This window comes from Manis pentadactyla, chromosome 9, assembly GCF_030020395.1.
Source record: "Manis pentadactyla isolate mManPen7 chromosome 9, mManPen7.hap1, whole genome shotgun sequence".
NCBI lineage: Eukaryota > Metazoa > Chordata > Mammalia > Pholidota > Manidae > Manis > Manis pentadactyla.
In genome coordinates this window covers 65,649,615-65,670,424 of record NC_080027.1, presented here as the reverse complement: position 1 = coordinate 65,670,424, position 20,810 = coordinate 65,649,615, and positions in this window count along the sequence as shown.

The following is a 20,810-nucleotide window of genomic DNA, read 5'->3' as shown; positions in this document are numbered from 1 at the left end:
TGTTTAATCAAATATTATATAAGTTAGATATTCCTCAAATTGCTGTAAATCCTCAAATGTCTTCCTGCACTTAAAAATAAGTCATCCTTTGTCTAAGTATATGATTCTGGGATGAAGTCATTTGTTTCATCAATCTGAAGAAGCTATTCTACCTTCTAGTATTGCACATTAAAAATTCTGATGTCAGCCTTTTTTCCTTAGTCAGTATTTTACTGACTCCCCAATGACAAAACCTAATTCAGAGATTGTGAAGTACAGTTGCTAGAGTTAACATGCAGGCTTTCCTGAAAGGGACCATATGCAAATTCTTTTATTCTGTAAATTATAATGCTATAAATGTTTTCCCCAAATGTTCAGCCATTGTTTTACAGTAAAACACCGCAAACTTGGAAGACTAGAACTTTAAACATTTAGGGCTTATATAACCATTTGCAATCTAGTCTTAAAGTAATTATAAAAATGTACTGTTTCTTCCAGTATAAAGCTTGCAAAGACTAAAAATATATATCCTGACTGCATTTGGCACATAGACTCCAGTATGTATTTGTTAAGGGCACTGAAAAGAAAATATGTAGCTTCCTCCTATTACTTTTAAATATTATAGGAGAGAGAAAGAAGAACTTTGATATATAGTATGATTTAATGAATATTTTTCAAGGTGATATAATGTGATCAACTAGTGATGCTAACATAGATTCTTTAGATTTATTTAATGAATATAAAGGTTGTAACTGACACATTGATTGATACATAAATGATTTCATATCACTAATACTTATTTTTTAAATAAACTCAGTGGTATCTCACTAGTTAAATAATTAATTCAATAATCTTTTCATTCTATAATTTTTGTCAAACTGTCTTTCCTCATGTTACAATGTCTAATTTTAAACCCCACTAAATTTCACACAAAACTTCTATTTATAGATCTGAAGAGTATGAGGTGTGGAGGAGACCTTCAGGAACACATAATCTATGAGCTTTATTACAGATAGGACACCCTGGGCCAAGAAGGGAAGTGATTTCCACACTGTTAGACAGTGTGCCAGTTTGTACACCAGGATAAATGAGCAGGCTATAGACCCCCAAAGAAATGTCCTCCTTCCACATTTCTCTGGAAAAGGGGGTTTCCACAGCCAAGTGCTGATTTTTTGTTTTAATTTCATATCTGTGTTATTATTCAGTTAAAATAGCATAATAACATTTTCTATTCAGACTACTCTTAAATATGTGTTACTTTGTATTTCTTTTTATATTTATTTTTCTAACATAAATAATAGACATTTGATGGCTAAGGTGACTGAATACCTTACTGTCCCAACAAGACACTTTTTAAAGTTTGAGGCTATTAATTACACTGTGACAAAAGACAACCCAGTTGGGTCATTCTAGCAATCAATGGATAATAAGGTTAAAGTATCAGTAGTCAAAATGAAAGTAATTTCAATTTGCCCATATTTTCTTCTTATAGATTTAGCTGTGTTTTAAGTTATATCACATAGATATATCTATGCTTATATCATTTTTTGGAAAAAAATTCACCTTATACTGCAATATTCTTTGAATATTGCTTTTATTAATAAACCATGAATCAGGAACATTTTTTCCAGCAAATAAATATCCATGCACGCTATCTTTTTAAAGGATTGCTTAGTATTACATTGTTAATATCTTTGGAAAATGACAAGCCAACAGACACATTGCTTTTTCCAAGCTGGACTGATTATATCCAAATGGAGACCACAATGGGTTCACAAGCAATCATTTCAGCTTCTCAGGAGTCAACCATATATTATCTCTGAAAAGTAAATAGGTAACTACAAAGACTACCTTCATTTCCACTTATCTACTAGCAAATACCCAAACAACCAGTACAGCACAGGCCTAGACCTGTCAGGCTGGGGCATCAAGATATCAGAAGAGATGCTATCCATGAACAACTAGAGCCACCACACGCAGAACACCACCTGAGCACCAGCTGTTTTCAGAAGCATGATAATTCACGAAAATGTGGTGAAGTCGTCTAATGACCAGTCTCAGTTTAACAGCTTATGTAGATTAACAGACAGAAAATAAATCAATAATTATTACATTCTTAGATTTTCAAAGCATTATTGCCAAAACAGTCCTTATGAAATTATCTTTCTGGAATAAATAAAATCACTGAGCAATAACAAGTCACAGTCTTACCTGAAAATCTTGACAGGCAATGAATATACTGGACTTCCATTTGAATGTCTTATTATGTCTTATTATTAGATCCTTGTTACAAGTAATAAACAGTAGTTGAGGGTCATGCAAAAATCATCTATTCAGCAAATGTATGTTTGATCTGGCTTTATATGCCAGAGTATCTTTTAGGCAATGTGAGAAATAGAAAATGAGTCAACACAAAGTCTTCCTTAAAGTATTTCTTCTAAAGAAAAGTTTGTGCTTACTTTCAAAAACTTATATGTATAGTGCATGGTAGGTAACAGGATAAAATGCCATGAAATGGTGTTAGTCACCTTCTATAGGAATTAGAGAAGACTAAATTCACATCTAAGTGGCATTATAGTGGGTGGATGTGGTAGATAAAGGAAGGTTTCAACTTGAAAGTGGCATTGCTCTGAGGCCTTGAGGAATGAGTAGGGTTTGAGAAAACCTATGAATAGGATAGGAGTTTTAGGATAAGAATTACAAGTGGAAGAAATAGCAGCAGCATAAAGTAGAAGGACCTATCAAGAAGAAAACCACTGCAGGATAAACAGTTTGCAAAATAGAGTCCTAGAAACAAAACTAATAACGTGCTGACTGGGAGCAGATCGTGGAGCTCCTTGAACGGTAAAACAATGAATTTGAACTTGATTGATATAGGCAACTTGAAGAAGTAATTGTAAGTTTTTCAGCGTGGAGGTAACTTACAAACTGTCATTTAGTTCATCATCACCTACTTTGTCACCCCCACGTGCCTTTTCCTGACACTGTCTTCCTAAGCAAATCATTCTGTGTTCCTGTCTCTTCAATCGTGTGATAAGACCATACCAGACTGGATTCAGAGAAGGTAGAGGCGCTGATTTTCCTCTCCATTGTTTTATCTTAGTCACTTTTATCCATCCAGAATGTCTTTGCATAAGGAAAAGAAAAAAGACAAACTGCTCAGGGCACTAAACAAAAAATCATTTTTTTAAAGTCACTTAAATATTTAAAATTCATTATTCGCTTTATTCATTATTAAGTGTTTATTAAGATTATGTGACAGGAACTATACTGGTATCTGGAGAAATGTGCTCTCACGGATACCATTGTCTTCCTCTAATAAAGTCTCCAGTAAGATCTTTCTCTTTTATTCTTCACTTTTTGCAGAAACTCATTTACCACTGTAACATGACTATTCCATTTGCCCATTAATATCTTAAATTACTGAGTTCTAGAAAGTGAATAACTGCAAAGAAAATTTCTGTCTCTATTTCTGTTTCCATTTAGACAATGAGAAGCAGAATTGGCAATTTCAATTTTTGTTGAGTCAGTGGGTTCAAGACCCAAACAGTAATGACCAATCTCTCTCAGTTCCTGTGATAAGAGTACATTAGAGGGAAACACATTGGCTGAGTGTTCATACTACAGAATTCAAGGGAATAACCCAGTGAAGTAAAGAACAGAGTTCCTTACCTCTCTGGGAGGCAAAAGTTAGCAGGAGCTGATGAATTAATTACTTGGAAGGACAGGAGACAGGTGGTGAGCTGTGGGAGGGAGAATGCAGCAGAAACCTCAACAAGAAAAAAAAGAAAAGCCAGGGTCCATGACTGAAAAAGGAAAAATTGGAAATGTAGAAAAGACTGATATGGGGGGAATTTAAAGATAAATGCATACCTGTATATAGAAAGTATGAGCATGAAAAAAATGTAGAGGTATTAAAAAACCTTATTCCAAATTTGTTATTCTGGACACAGTCTTTATTTTTTTTTCTATTTTGAAAATCATAGTCAAGATCACACTATATATATATATGATATTAACCATTCCCCCTCACTGAATATTATATAAAATATTTTCTCAACACTAAAATTTGAAGAAAGAAGTTTGAAACCAAAAATAAAAAAAAGATCAGTTTAACCTTCCCTAATGAGACTAACCCTCATTTCTAAATTTTCCAGAGTGGAATTGTCAGTATCAAAATATTTCCTTTTATCAGATCATAGGAAGATTTATTTTCAGGAAGGTCTCTGTTCAAACCTCTCTTCCTGCATTCACCACTTCCAAACACACACATTCTTTCTTTACACACACACACACACACACACACACACACACACACACACACACACACACACACACACAGCTTTTTCTTCTCTTTGCATTGCCTTTCCTATAAAGCAGATGGTGCTTGAAATTTCCTAGGCTCTTCACAAAGCTGTTCCTCTAGCAACCTTCCTTAAGAGACTGATTTTAAAACAAGTAGAGATGTTCTTTGAGTCTCCTACTAGTCAACCTGTCAGTCCATCCTAAAGTATTTCTAATTAAAAGTAATAAACTTTATGAGTAGATAATTTAATCATAGCTACACTACAAAGGTTAGGGTACAGGGGTATTAGAAATAATGTCAAACTCCTCTCTTTTTGGGGAAAAAAATGATTTCTAATGAAGTTCAAATTCTTAACTGATTCCTAGCTCCAGCACATACATCTTTGCCTCCTGCTGGGTTGCAGTTGGAGAAAACCAGGCACTAGCTGAAAGAAGAGGTTCTATGAAATTAAAAATTTTACCTCTGTCAGGAAGTGTAGAGTAGAACCAGAAGCTTTTAATTCTTTCAGCTGTTCCTCCTGGTCATGAACTGAATTAATGCTCACATTTCAAAAATATTCCTGATTCTAATCCCAGTGATTTACTACTCCTAATTTAATCCTCACCTGTGAGGATTGGGTTTTGTTAGCAACCAAGAGTTTAGTTGTATTAGAATTTTAACTGCAAATGAACAAAACATTAAAAAATAATCCTCAGACAAGGCAGTTATTGCTCTGGGTTTCCTCTTCCCTAAAATATCTGTAAAATGAACTTTTATGGAGATACTCTGTGAAGTTAGTTCTAGATCTTCAGTTGGAAATAAACTCACACTGAATTCATTCTTCAAAACCAAGTATTTCTTCAGTGTCTACATACTGAATACTCTTGCTGAATACTCAACATTGCCCTTCTGGAAGGACCATTATCCTTCACTTAAAAAAGCTGGCATATTCTTTGCTCGGCCTCCCACTGACAGTGGACTCCAATTTCTTGTTTCATATGACTGTAGGTCCAGTCACTGCAAACTCAAGAGAGACTGAGTCACAACCACCAGGTTAAGCCTGGACAAACTATAAAATAGCATGAAGAAAAATAAATTGTAGTTTCAAACTGGTTTGCTGTGCAGCCATATATAGCTGGAATGTCTGTTCGCAGTATATTTCCTTTACTGCCCTTTTATCATTTACGGCAGGTGAAATCAAAGAGATGGTAGTCATTCAGCCTATTTGAGGTTTTGAAATTTTTGAAATCTCTGCATCTTTCTCCTTTTATTAAGCCTTTATTTCTATCTTTCACCTGATTCTGAGTTGATCTCACAAACCTTGGAAACTCAGGAAATCACTGACTTTTGCTGTGTGTCTCTTTAGTAGTATGTTACATCTTCAGGAGAAGCTCGCTTAGCTAGGTTTGGATGAGGCAGCAGTGGTAAGAGGAAAAGACACTGTACTGAAAAATGTGTTGAGCCGGCTCCTGAACCTATTTGGGTGGCTGCTGTTTGGCCCCCCAAAAGTTAGTTTCCCCTCTTTGAGCATCAGGTGCCTTTATTCCTTGTTCTTGGTTTATGTGATTGTAAGATTTCTTTGTTGTTCTGGGCCTCAGTTTCATTTATAATATTATAATAATAATATTCTACCTACTTTAGAGGGCTTTTATGATGATTAAATTAAGCATCATTGGTAGTGTTTTTTTAGCACCTGCTATCCAGTAGGTAAAAAAGGGTCCAGTGTCATATGTGATTCAAGTTCCCAATAGCTGAAGTACGAGAGAACTGGTGTAGCATGCTAGAAATGTAACCTGGTTTATCTAATAAAACCATTTCACTGGGTAAGTGGAGGTCATCGGTATGTTGCATATTCAAGTTTAAGAGGGAAAGACAAAGGTGTCTGCACCAGCCGTCAAATTCCTCTCAGCGCAGACCAACTTTATTTACCCTTTCGTGAGTGCCAGTGTTTAGAGACCACTCTTAGGAAGCTAATGCTTCTGCCCAGATGTAATAACCAATATCTAAACCTGAAAAGAGGGAATTACTAGTGCCTCTAGAGATATGCTTGGATTTATGTGTAGTCGCTAAGAAAAGTCTTCACTTCTGCGCAGCCCGGGAGCAACGCCCACCCACACTGCGGCACTGGACACCCGCCGCATGCAGGGTTATTCCGCGAGTAGCCGCTAAGGGGAGCCGGACGCTGGGCCGCCCCCCTAACCCCGCGTTGCCATGACAACGGAGGCGCGCTGCCTCGGGAGCGAAGCGCTGGCTAAAGCAGGTGTCGGATTGCAGCGCGCTCGCGGAGGCTCGGGGATTGCGTGGAGCCTGGAAGCCTCTCAGAGAGCCTGACTACTGTTCCTCCACCTCCCTCTCGGACAGCTTCTTAACCGGCGGGGCTGCACTGAGTGAAAATGGTACACCATTCAGGCTCGATTCAGTCTTTTAAACAGCAAAAAGGTCAGTGGGAATCTTGGTCCCCCCTCCCTGCGGGTGTCACGTTCCCCTCTGCATACCCTTGCAGTTGTGTAGGAGCATCCTTTCCAGGTTAATGCGATGCAGAGGTGGAGAACTCTGTAAAGTTTTTTTTTTTTAATGCCTCCTCACTCTGAATCAGAATGAGTTTGATTTCTGAGCCTCCGCATGGTCCCTGGGAGAAGCGGAATTCGTCATTTAAGGGATTTGATTTAATGTATATCTCTGCTAAGACCGTTTCACTCAATGCACTGCAGCTTTGTAGGGGTTGTCCTAACACCCCGATAGTGCTCTGAGGTTTGAAGACAGAGATACTGGATCATGTTTGCCCCAATCTGTGATTCAAATGGCTAAAAAGCTTCACATAAGCATATCTCCATATTTGAGATACTTTTACACAATCCTATGATAAGTGAATTTTGGAAGAGTCCAGAAGTTGGCCTGTTGAATGGGCCACACCACTTTGTTGGGAAACTCAATTTTGCCCTTGTTCTTTGCTTGGTTCTGGGTTTCAGGTTTTTGTTATTGTTGGTAGGTTCCTCTCCTAGGGGCTTTTGCATTCTCTCTCTTAGCTTCTCTTTCAAGTTTCTGCCTGGACTCAAGGATAAGAGTTTGTATGCTTATAGTCAAATCAAGAAGTCTTGCCAGTTACTCTCACTCTTTGTTACTTCTTATTTTGTTTAAAAGGCTTTTTATAGAGCACATTATTTATAGGCATAGTCCTAGTTTTCAGGAATTTGTCCAAAAAATATGTATTAAACACCATAATTGCCATTTCATTGAGTTAATAATGGTAATTATGCCACAGTTTGACCATATGGTACATAAGATATTTTAAATTCTGGAAGGATACATTTGCTCATTCAAAGTGAAGTAAATATTTGCTTAAACATTCCTACTTTCTGCCTGCCCTCCCCACCAAGTTACAGATAGACAGAGACAGAGATTTTTTTTTCAGTCGACAGTTGTTCCTATGTAGATCTTTGACTTGTTTTTTGGAAGAAAAAACTGGATGGACACATCAGAGATAATTTAGTAGGGATATCTGGATTAGGTAGAATACTGGACTGAGTTTCAAATTTCATAATTTTATGCTTTGTTCAAGTCTGGGCTCTTCAGGTTTTTTCAAAAATATGTTGAAATTAAGAGTAGGGTAAAACTGAGAGTGTCAGGGTGTTTAAGAAATTCAGTCAGTATACAATTCCACTTCAAACCTAAATGTTGCAAAGAAAATCAAATTGCTTTAAGAAGTTGTGCTCTCTTTAATCATTATTTTAAACTCATGTGGACTTTCAGAAGGAAGACAAAGATTATAGGAACTTTGCACCAGCTTAATGCAATTAATATCCTCCTCAGATGCATGGATATGGCTGACTGGTTTCTGGGAACTGGAACTTTGAAATGGACCCCCCACAACTTATTATATCTGGACTCATACTGTGTTTTTAAAAGCAAATAATTGACAAAAAAACCTGTCAAGTTTAGGATCAACTGCCATTGTTCCAAGTGAGTGATAAAAAAATTATTCAAGTCCTGGCATTTCCTTGTTTCCTTTATGAAGCATCACGAGCCATTTATTTTCGAGTATCCCTTTGCTTTTTGGCATACAAGGCAACTTTAGCATAGGAGACTATGGAAAGGAGGAGGTATAGGAAAGAAAGCATTGTTAAAGTGGTTCTACTTAATTGCTTCTTAACTCTGAATAGGCATTCCAAAAATATACCAAACTGAGGATTAGTATTTTAATTTTTCAAAGAGGAAGAAGCAAAATAGTATTCTAGACGCTTTTGGATCAAGGAGCCATGAGACAGAAAACTTTTAGGGGTGCTTTGCACCGTATCATTAACCTGAAAACTGCACATTAACGTGGAGAAAATTCTGCACTGGAACTCTGGAGTCCTATCTTCTAAGTTTGCCTTTGTAACAAGCTGAAAAACCTTGGATATGAAGTGTTTAACTCCTTTGGACTTGATTTTATATATAATATCAAAATATTGAACTCCTAAACCCTGTGGCCTTTTCTATCTCTCTTCCTGTGTTCTATTGGAAGAGAAGGTGGCAAAGTGAAAGCAGAGATGATTTCTTCAGGGCCAGGTAAAAAGGAAAGCCCATACCTTTTAGTTTACTTTAGGAAATCATTTAGCCAAGAAAACCAGTTAATGGGAATTGTTTTTTCTTAATCAAGTGAGATCAATGTCTTCTTTAACATTTTGATTTCAACTTTATAATACCTAGAAATAGCCTGAGTATCCAGAAAACGCTATTATTATAAGACTTTAAAATTTTTCACCATCAGCTTATTTATTTCTGAAGTTCTAAGGGTAAGTTGAGTGTATTATGCTTACAGACAACTGGGAGTGTGTGTTTGCCTTAGCCATGGAACATACTGGAGGAACACATTAGCTGGCAAATCAGCCAGCTAATTTCTGGTGAAAAGCCAATTGTGATTCCTAGCCTGGTTTGCTTTATTTCAACTGATTTAGGACAGATTCATGTGTCATACAAGAGTGGGCGAGAAAAGGACAATGTTAGTTCTGGCTTTTAGTGGCTGTTATTTACCAATACAGCTCATAAGACTTTCAGGGAAACCATAGGTCACATCAAACAACAGCCTGTCCCCAAAAGCTTGGGCTTAATGGGTATAGCTGAAGCTGTTAAGTGATTAATCATTATACTAAAGGATATTTCATTAAACATAAAAAAAGGGTGTTCTTAATGATTTTACAGAATTAAATATTTCCTACTCAAGTAATTTAATATCAATCTTTACACTAACATAGGATTTGCAGACTGCAAAGCATTTTTGTTCTCTTTTTCTTAAGATAAATTGGGCCATTTACAGATGGGCGATTGCAGGTGTGCACTTGTAAAGCCTCAGCAGTCCTCCTCCTTTTTGCCCACTCCCTCCTTCACAATACCAAAAAGGGACAGCGTTAGGGAAAACACCTAGTTTCAGAATCTATGATATCCATTGTTTAGGCCTCCTTTTCTCCTCAGTGATATCTTTAGCATCTAGAACCTTCCTAAACTCTTAACCTGCTGAAACCAGAAAAAAATCTGAAGCCATTTATACTTTGGCAGAAATGCATTCACACATATCAGTTAAGTCTCCCTGTCATCATAACATTAAGAAGAGAAGATATGGCTTCTTGTTAAATAATTTCTAGCTAAAAATGAGAAAAAAAGATGAGGGAAGGTATTTTAGGGTCAGAAATAATACTTCTTTCAGGCTGGTACTGAATATCAAACTGGATGAACAGAAAGGATCACATGTCTAATCTAATTAAGAGCCCTTCACATATTCTGCTCTGTCCCTTAATTTTGACCCTCCCTTTTTGTCTGTCCACAGGGGCTTCACTAGAATTTACAACTCTATTTCCCCATCTTCCAGTAAGGGCAAACCACACTATGAAAAGAAAACACATATGTCTAGGATCATCTCTCTAAAAATCCTGCATCATCAAATGACTCAAAGGAATTACTGTGTTTTATAAAGTAAGAAGTTTTGATATTTAAAATGGTGACTTTGAAATAGCAAAATTAGTATATAATATGTGATAATACAATTCCTCTACTTAGGAATAAGAAGTGATAACGTTTAAAAGAAATTCCATCCAAAGTAATTACAATTTAAAAATATATTTAAAACTATTTGGAAGTTCCATTATCCAAAACATCACATTTCTTAAGGATTCTAGAAAGCTGAAAGTTTGATTTGAAACAGATTTAATGTTATACTCTGCACATAGATATTACTAAAAAAAAATTAAGGGTTGATGATTATAAATCAACTTACCAAAAGAAACCAAATGACAGAAAACCTCAGCCTTTTTCTGTTATAATGACTTCAGTATTATATAATTGTGCAGATGTGAGAAAATATTAACATAAATGTGATTTGAAATAATAATGATGAAAAGAGTATTGAATCGAAGTTCCCTGAGACTGAACACTGTCACTGTCTCTGTAGTTTGGATATTTACTTTTTTCTGAGCTATATGTTTCTTCTCCAAAATTTTGGTGTGATAAACCCCACCTCTCAGAATTGTAGTGAAGGCTAAGAATAACAACAAACACAGCGGCAGCAGAATATCCTGTATGGGTGCTGCAACTACCCATTGTCCCCAGAGCTTAGAAGTACAGTGCAGTATTTCACACTCACTGAAGCTTCAGTAGTTACATATATTATTTTCCCTATTTTTAAGTTGAGAGAATTGAGGTTTACATGTTCTATGCATTGTCAAGTTAACTCTCAATGAATGGTAGAGCTAGGGTTTGAACATAGCCCTCCCTGACTCCAAAGGCCTCCTTTCTAACTGCTCTACATTCCACAAGGGAGCCTACTTGCTGCAGGGTGTTTGGAGAAGAGAAAAAAATTTAAGGGAGAAAAAAATTTAAGGTGTTGGAAAGCATCTTATTCCCCTGAGATTTCCACCACAGCTGCCTATAGCTTGTTCCCTTGCTCTGCCTCTTTGCATAAAACACCAAAGTTCAAAGTAGAGTTCTGTGATTTCCTAGCTCAATCATGGGTAGCTCACTGTCCTTTCTGTGGCCTTAGTAAAATGAAAACTTTAGATAGAATAATCTCAATAATCCCTTCTGACTCTACAGTTCATCAGAAGTTACAGAAGTATGAAATCATATTCTAAATTTAGCAGCACATCAGTATAGCCAACCTAGCTGTCCCTTCAATTATTGCCTTTCCCCCTAAATTGCACTGCAGAGTAGCAATTACTCTAAACTCCTGTTGGGTTCAACCCAACAGTCATATAAGAAGCCTGCACTAGATGCAGGATCAGGTTCACCAAAACATAAGTCTTCATAATCACATCCTTACTATAACTGAGATGCAGGTGGTCATGGCGGAGAGGAATTCTCTGTGGGTAAAATTGGGTGGACATGAAAGTACGTTGCTGAAAGTATTTTGCAAATGCACTGTATTAGTTGCGGTACAATTTTATCATTAATGTAGACAGTTTCCATAAAGTTATTAGGCTGACCAAAAGGCATCTCCTGAAAATAACTCCTAAAATTGTATATATGTTATGTTTGGCTTTCAAGCTTTATTAATGGCTTTTGAAGGTAGGGAGGGGCTTGGCTACTTGCAAATATACCCATAAAGTCTCATTTAAACGCCCTCAATCACAGGTATCCTGAACAATTTGTCTCATCTATTTTTAGCTAATTTCCCTCAGCTATCAGATATGAGTTTCCCAAATTGTCATGATATAAAGAATTGCTTGGAGGTCTTGTTAAAAATGCAAATTCTTCAGTACTTTCAGACTTCCATAATCTCCTTTCCAGGAGTGTTCTTATCAAACGTGCATCATATGGGATTCTTAAAACTGAGTTAATTTGAGAGCCAGTGAGAAAATAACAAGTAAATATGTAACCACCAAATAAGATAATGAATTTAAATAGAGGGACTCTAGTAAGTTGTAAATAGATGTTATTATTAGAGGCAAACAATATAGATTTTAGATACATTTTGCTTTATACATGTATTTAGTACTATGAAAATATGAATTTAGTGATTCTAATATTAACTATAATCTCCCAGTCCTTCCTTTTCAAGGTTTGATGAAGTTCCTAAATGGGAGTAATTAGTAATTGGACTTCTGGGGAAGAGCTCTAAGACTTTGTTTCTTCATGTTCTTTCATGAACCTTGTAAATATCCCAAATGCTGGCAATTATTTATCTTTGCTTCAGTTATTTTAGTTCCTATTTTTTACTGTATAACTTTTTACAAAAGAAGAGAATTTGATAAATATTCTCTCTTTGTGAAATATCGCAGAATGGCTTTTAAAACAGAAAATACATGGTAAAAGTTTATAGTTCTTCTTGATTTATGTTATAGGGAAGATGTGTGTTGAGTTTGTGTATGTGTTTTTTAAAATAATTCACCCTTATAATGTAAAGTCACCGTCATAATTTAAAGTCATTGTGACAAATTGCAAAATAAGCAGCAGAGATAAGAAATCTTCCAGAGTTGTGTTTGACTCATAAGACAATTACATAGCAAGTGATCAGAGGAGAGCTAACTAATTTCAGTGGATTTCAGTTTCCTTAGTTATGAAATCAAAATAATAATGCTATTATTAAATGTTTATTCTTTGCTAGATACAGTTTAAAGCATTTTGCTTGCAAGTAACCCAGTTAATCTTCACTAAAAAAGAAGCTGCTGTAATTTTATAGAGAAGGAAACTGAAGGAGAGAAAAATTAAGCCAGTTCAAGGCCACCCAGCTAGGTGTGGTGGACCTGAGATACCTATTTGGCAGGTAGAAATGTCATGAGGATTAGCAATTCTGTACACTTAGTTCCTTCTACAGTGATTAGTGTATAGTGGGCTCAATGTTCAGTAACTAATAACTCCAAATAAGTGAGATTAAAAATTGCCCACTCAACCAGCATAGGTTGCACCAACATTTCCCAATTCATTTCTTAAATGATTCTCTTAAAGTTTCATTAGATGAAAATATTCAACTTTTTTCCTTCTAGGTAAAATGAGTTTAATTTACTAATATTAGCTCAATTTAGACATATTCAAAAGACATAAAAAAGTATTTTAGCTGTGAACTGGTGGATCTCATAGACAGAGTGGTACACTTGTAGCTGGTGGTACACTTGCAATCTACTTGCCTAAAATTACCTTGTGCACACACTGAGTAGTTTCATCAGCATTATCAACATGGGTCAGTCTCAGTCTTCTAATAAGAAAGACAAATGGTCACAAACTTGAGTGGTGTAGTCAGGCATCTTGGATTCAAACTATGCTCCCAGATGATTTGCTATATATGATTGTATTATCTCTGCCATAATTTTTGCTTCTTGAAATTCCCTTTTTCTCGTGTATAAATTGGGGCTGACAATGTTGTTTGAGGAGGCCTGTTATAGTGCATGCTAAAAAATAATGACACATAACCAATATACCTCTTTTTCCTAAGGGTTTCAGCCTTGGCCAAGTTCATTGTGGATTCAGTGAGACTGAGAAGTGACAGTGGAATGTTCTTGGGGTAAAAGGGTTTATATCTGGCTTTATTCACCTGGCAGTAGGTTGAGCACTAGAATCACATCTGCATCCAGCAGTTTGCAGGTCCATAATCCACCTCCATCTATGCCTCTGCCCAGAGCACTGGGCCGAGCTCTCTATATAGTGCAATAATAGTTTATTGCCTAAAGGTGTGGAAGCAGTAGTCTAGCAACAGACCGATTACATCATCGGGTGGTTTAAATTCAGTGAGGATCCTGGCCATAGGAACCCCAACTTCCCCACAGGGTCAGATAAGAATCCTGGCTATAGGAACTTCCATTTTCCCCACACTAACTCTCCTCTTTCCCTTTTGCTACTTTTTTTTTCTGATCTCAAAGAGTTCTAAGACATTCCAATATGCTTATGCTTGCAGTATAAATGTACCTACAAAACAGATCAGGAAAAGTCAGATTTAACACACTTTCCTTGCAGTTCAGTACTTACGCTGATTTTTTTTTTTTTAATCATGGCATATCTGTGTATTTCAACATAACAAGGGTTTAAATGTAGAAAACAAAATTACCTAAAAATAATCCACATGCATTGTTAATCTCTGACTTTGCATTTATTCTGATGTAACAGTAAATTTTTATTTTTTATGATCTGTTGTTACACTTATAAAAATTACAAAGCAATATTATCCATGAGATGAAAGTATAAAAAATGATGACTAAAAGGAATTTTATTTAGATAGGGTTCTAATTAAATCTTTCTCTTCACCATATTTTATTCCTGCTATAATATGAGACAAAAAGATTTAGGATGTCAGTCACTGAAAGTGGATAGAAAAATTAGGAGTAAAATAGTAAATTCAAATTTCCTACTCAGAAGAATACTTTTAAAATACTGCCTTTGGTATAATGCCTCCTTTGGGCCACTGATATTTTGAATGATGCTTCTCTATTTCTTACACATTGCTCCAAGATGAGTGAGTTGGTGGTATGCACCACATTGAACAGCTTGCAGTTAGTCATAACTCTTACCAGATGTGAAGAAATCACCCACTCAGAGACATGTGTGTCCATTTAGGTTCCATTACTCTATAGAATTTAAATCAAGGATAGCAGTTACTTTAGCATATAGTCCATATAAATTCATGTTTTGCAAAACTTATTTTATATGCTCTAAGGAATCTATATAATGATATAACTAACAATGAGTGTATCCAGAAGGATATTCTGTCTAAATATAAAGTTTAAAACATAATTCTTATAATTTTCCTCATATATCCTGAGACCTGCATTGTTCTAGAGTACCACTCTGTCTTAAAAAATGACTTGATTGGATATTAAAAAGTGAAAAAAAATGGATGGGGAGTTTCTGAACATTCCTCTGCTTCAGACCTAGCGTTGGAAGAAGAAAATCTTGCCACCAACTGGAAATGTTGCAATCAAGGTTTTCCTTGAAGTTACCTGATATTCCTTCCATCAACCCAAGATAAAAATCCTTCTGTGAATGGTACCTAACAGATATAAAACATAATATATTTGAATTTTATTTCTGCCAGAAATATTTTGTCAGATTTAAATCTGTTCTTCAGCTTCTCAGTAAGTGAAAAGATGTTATTATGTGTTTATTGAACACTTTTTAAAATGCCTGTCTTAAAACCATGGAGTATTTGTAATTTAACTTACTGTATGTGACTCATCACTGTGGGCTTGACTTGCATTCTCATCTAATTCTCTCTAAAACCCATCAAAGAAGGTACTATTAGCTTCACAGATAAGGAAATTGAGGTGCAGTGTGAAAAGTAGTTTATCTAGTAATATGAGTGTTTAGCAGAGCTGGAATTTGAACCAGCATTAGAGTAGTATAACTTGTTCTCTAAAACAATATTAGTTTTATCAATGTAGGCAATAGGAGCTGATAATGGCCAGAACCTACTGTATCGGCCAATGTGCTGGCTATTGTATACATGTAATATCACATAATTCTTATATTAGCACTTTGAGGCAAAAATATATTTTATGGATAAAGAAATAGACTGAGAAGTTATATAAGTTGCATATGGCCACATAGCTAATAAGTGGCAAACCTGGGATAAAATCCTTAGCACACATAACATGGTGGGGGGTGCGTGGGGAAGGCAATATAGCACAGAAAAGACAAGTAGTGATTCTATAGCATTTTACTACGCTGATGGACAGTGACTGTAATGGGGTATGTGGCGGGGACTTGATAATGGGGGGAATCTAGTAACCACAATGTTGCTCATGTGATTGTATATTGATGATACCAAAATTAAAAAAATATCCTATGGATTTATCTGTGCACCATGAGATACATTATGCTTAGGAATAGTAGCTTGTTTCTGCCATTAGTCATCCTAAAAAACTAGATTAGGAAAAATAGCTTATTGATGAATAGTTATATAGTTATATTGAACACTCTGGGTTGTAGTCTTTGTATGTCATGCAAAGTGGAGATATTATGGGCTCCTGTGAAAGTGAGTCAGGCAAGGTACAATAGAGATATCAACAAAGAGTCCTTCAGAGTTTTTTTTACAGTTTATATCTCACTTTTGATAGGATGGCCACAATCTGTAAGATTTTATTACCATCTCAGAAATACTACCTTCCAATCTCATGCTATTCTAAACCTAGAAATTCATTTCTGAGAATACCCAGTCCCCTTTAGTCACATATTCTCCCTACCCTTTCAAATTCATACTTGATGTTTGTTATGCTATTTCACCTGCATATGAATATTGAATGTGTACTGGAATATGTACACTGGGAGGGGAAATGACAGGGGCCAGGGATCATGATGTGGCTTACCCTAAGCTCCATAGTATGTGTTTTTGCAAGTACTTATTGAATATCTGCTACATTCCAGGCACTATGCTAAACACTAAAAATACAGCAGTTAATAAAATTTGACATCTGCTGAGGAAATCCTGCTGAAATTTATGTTTCTTTCCATTGATACTCATGGTATTTCAACATAGAGCAATCTCTTACCAGTCATTTTTATTGAAGAAATAACTGGCTGTCATCAGTTTAGATACCAGCTTTTGTGATAAAATGATCTTGTGATCAAGGAATCACTTAAACTTTTTAAAGCAAGCAAACAGAACAGCTGTAGTCAGCCCTATCCTTGGGAGCTGATCAAGCATTGAGATCCAAAATATACAGCCCATATTAATGTTTTGAAAGTATTTTTAATAAAATTTATAGTGTCTAATTTTTACAAGGAGGTAATATAAGATAGTAGTTGCATAGAGAAGTTCAGATTTTTATCTGTTACTAGCTGTCATTGCTGAAACTACAAAAATTCTCTAAAACTTGACTCTTATCTGTAACATAACACCAGCCTCATATGATTTCCATATGAAATATGATGATAAAAATAAAACAATTAGGACAATTTCTAATGACTTACAAAGTGCTTGCCACAGAGTTGACAGTCAATAAATATTAACTATAATGGGGTTAGCCTTTCTTGATCATCATAAATATGAATCCAATGATGATGAATAAACAACAGATATTTATTTGGTATCTAGCAAGTGCAAATGCAGTATTGATGCTATAGAGCAGAGCAGGCATATGTCTGTGTTCCAAATGATTATGCCCTTCTTTTGTCTCAGAAAAAAACAGACTTCAGAATATTTCCTCACATGGCACTCTCAGGACAGAGTTCATGTGGAATGAAATCTTTTTTGTGAAACTTATTATAGCATCCAGAATTCAAATCTACCTATTTTCATGGTGAAAACTAGTCAATGCCACTTCTTCCTTTACCCACTCTTACTAGAATGTGGTCTGCCCATATCAATCTCTTAAGAACAATGTGGTGCATGTCTCTACCATTTATTAGTACTTGTGAGAGTAAGGAGATAAAGGTAAACATAGCAGGGGATCAGAGAAAAAATCAAAAAAAGTTTGGATTATATTTTATGATGTATTTATGACAATAACCCAGGTATTGCTTACTTCATCCTGAAAGTCCAGGTATTGTTTGGTTTACTTGAAAACTAGTAGATTGTACAACACTTTGTACAACATCTTATATTCTACAGGGAGTAAGAAATGGGTCCCAGGCTGAAAGATGTTGATATGATTTATCAGCAGTTCCCTCTTTGCCTGCACATTGAGTACTAGTTGCAGACATGAAGAAAAGAGGTGTAAATGCTCTCCCTGCTCAGAAACATCACCTTCAAAATATATCACTCATTTCATCTTTAATGCCATGTCTTCTTTCTCTACTTAAAATGTGACTTAGTTTGTAATATTTTTTTTCCTTTTCTTTCCTCCTTGTGTTATTCTATCCCTGATCCTGAAACAAACATAAATTCCAAATCATCACCACTTAAGTATATTTTTCCTTAAATATTCTACGAAGCAAGATATGGTATACACAAGTAACTAAGCATTATTTATAATCATTATAATACTAATTTTTTTTTGTCAAATAGGCATTTTCTCAGGTATAAGTAAGGGTTAGAAAATATTAAACCTTTACTACTGTGAAAGGCAAATGACATTCCTTCAAGAACCTCTGAATCATCTTTAAGGCCACACTCCTACTTTACTAGGCATTGTGGAAGAAAGATACGAGGAATTTAGAAAAAATTAGAAGGGATCTCTACTCTGCAAGATCTGACATTCCTATCTGGGTAGGAGACTGCTGGGCAAACATAGGTAAAAGTGTCATGTGGTAATATTGATGGGATGTACACCAGGTGGCATAGTAATATGGGAGATAGAACCTAATCTGAGGAAGTGGTTTTCAGAAGTGTATGGTTGCTCTTATAAAATTATTGAATTTTTGCTTCTTTCCCTTTATTTCAAAAGTTGTTACCAAAGAGGGCCTGTGGTTGTTAATGTAAGCACAGGGATTTATGAGAGTCCTTGAAAGAAGTAATGAACTTATTATTATTGTAGTGGATTCTTATGTTAATAAGAAATAGTTTAAGTGATTTAACTTAGATGCATTACTAGTTACTCCCAACTCAAACAAGATAATTTATTTTTATTTATAGCATACAATTAATCTTTAATCTGTTCATCATTTTAGTCCCACAGTTACACAATAACATTAACATAGCTTAGAGTTTGACCCTTGAAGCTGAGCTTTAAGATAACATTCAGAATTTAAAATAAAAATTTAGATATTCCTTCTGACCTAAATGGAAATGTATAGTTCTAATAATGTACACTTGTACAGCTGTTTATTGTGTATAACATCTTAAAAAAATATGTGGATCATGCAGTATTCACATGTGCCCCAAGTACATGGACTTCCTGTTATATTTTAACTAGCATTTCCCAGTTTACCCAAGCAAATGGTACAATTTGGCAGGAACCCCTACTCACTGATAAGAGCCATGTAAGAAATAAGGATTGTTTTAAAGATACTATTGAGCCAGTGAAGAAAGAATCTCCCTTGGTGTTGGCAAGAGCCCTGATAGCAGCAGAACCTAATAGTTAAGCACAGTTACCTTTCTGGTAAAGGAGAAATATTTCTGTGGCAATGCCCACTTCCATTTAAACTTCATTAGTCTGAAAGAAAGAGGAAGGGGAGATGGGACAGAAGGAGAAGAGACAAGAGAGGAAGGGTAGAGGGGAAAAACAAAGCAAGAACAAAAAACAAAACAAAACAGACAGACCTGTGTGGACAAGCTGCAGAAGCAATCAAAATTTAGAAGCCAGTCCACTGTTGATAGCAAGAACCCAGTTTTCAAACTTCTTTACAAGGACTGTGGGAAAGAGTAAAAGACATGCCCATTCCTCTTTAGGAAGCATGAGTGAGACTAATCAGCAAAGGATGCCCATTAACATTGGAGTGGTGTGGTGGGTCCTGTGTAAGTGTAGACCTGTGACCTGCTGGTCTAGCTAGGACCCGTTACCAACTCCAGCTATTTATCAAGTCTAAGTAGCCAGCATAGTGGGAATTATATTTGTGCAATTATATTTACACATGGCCTAAATTAACTTTTTTTCTAATTTTCAAATAACACATTATCATTGTAGAAGATTTGGAAAAACAATTAAAGTTATTATATTTTAAAATTGTTCCTGCTAAAATATTCCACATTTTCTAAAATAATTAGATTCTGATTTTCTAGTTTATCATTTATTTAGACTTAATTTTATGTTTAGGTGCATCCATGTGCAGTATTTTTTACAAGGTTCACATTTTTTAGTTTTATATATTTTGATCAATCTCTCAATAGAAAGTACAATTTTGTGATCTTTTTTCTAGGAAATACACAGATATATGTGATGGAGTACATTTTCTTGATACCTTCATGTGTGATGAAAACATTTTGACAATAGAATATTTAAGACAGAAATAGTTTTTCCTAATTATTATAACTTCTTTATAATCCTGTGTAATTCAGAATGTACTCTGAAAGAGGAATCTAAAGTCAGTCCAATGTTCTCTTTATTTGGGGTTAGCTGTTTCTGCCTAAATTCTTATTGATTTTCTCTATTGATAGTATTCAAATTCCCCAAAATTTGGCTGATTATTGAATCTTTCTATTGTTTCTGGCTGTTATATTGGGAAACATTTTGAGTTGTGGAGTATATCTTTTTTAGTCCACAGAATTTAGAAACTGTCTCACAATAATGAACTGTCAGAATAGTAGGGCTCCCCTCATTTGTTACCCACCACTCAAGGATTACTATCCCTTGATGCCTAATCTCTAGGGTCTCGCAAACAGTTGTTTCGGGTGGAAGGTATATGCCATCTTAAACTATTCAATCTTGGCCAGGTGGAACTATACAGCTACTGTGTCTGTGGGTGTGTATGTATGAATGTGTATACTATATATAATACATATACATATATAATTATATGTACACACATATATGTCCTTATATAAATGCATATGTCAAAATTAACTATATAAGTAACGTATGTCTTTTATATTTAATTATAAAGTATAAATTGTATAAATTAAAATATGCATAATTTAATATCAAATAATTTTTATTCTGTTTAGCATCCTATTCTTGATTTATGACTGCAAATTTTTTTTTTCTAATGCAGTCAGGTTTTATTTCCTTCTTCCTTCCCTCTTTTTTTTAAAAATTTTATTTTGGTATCATTA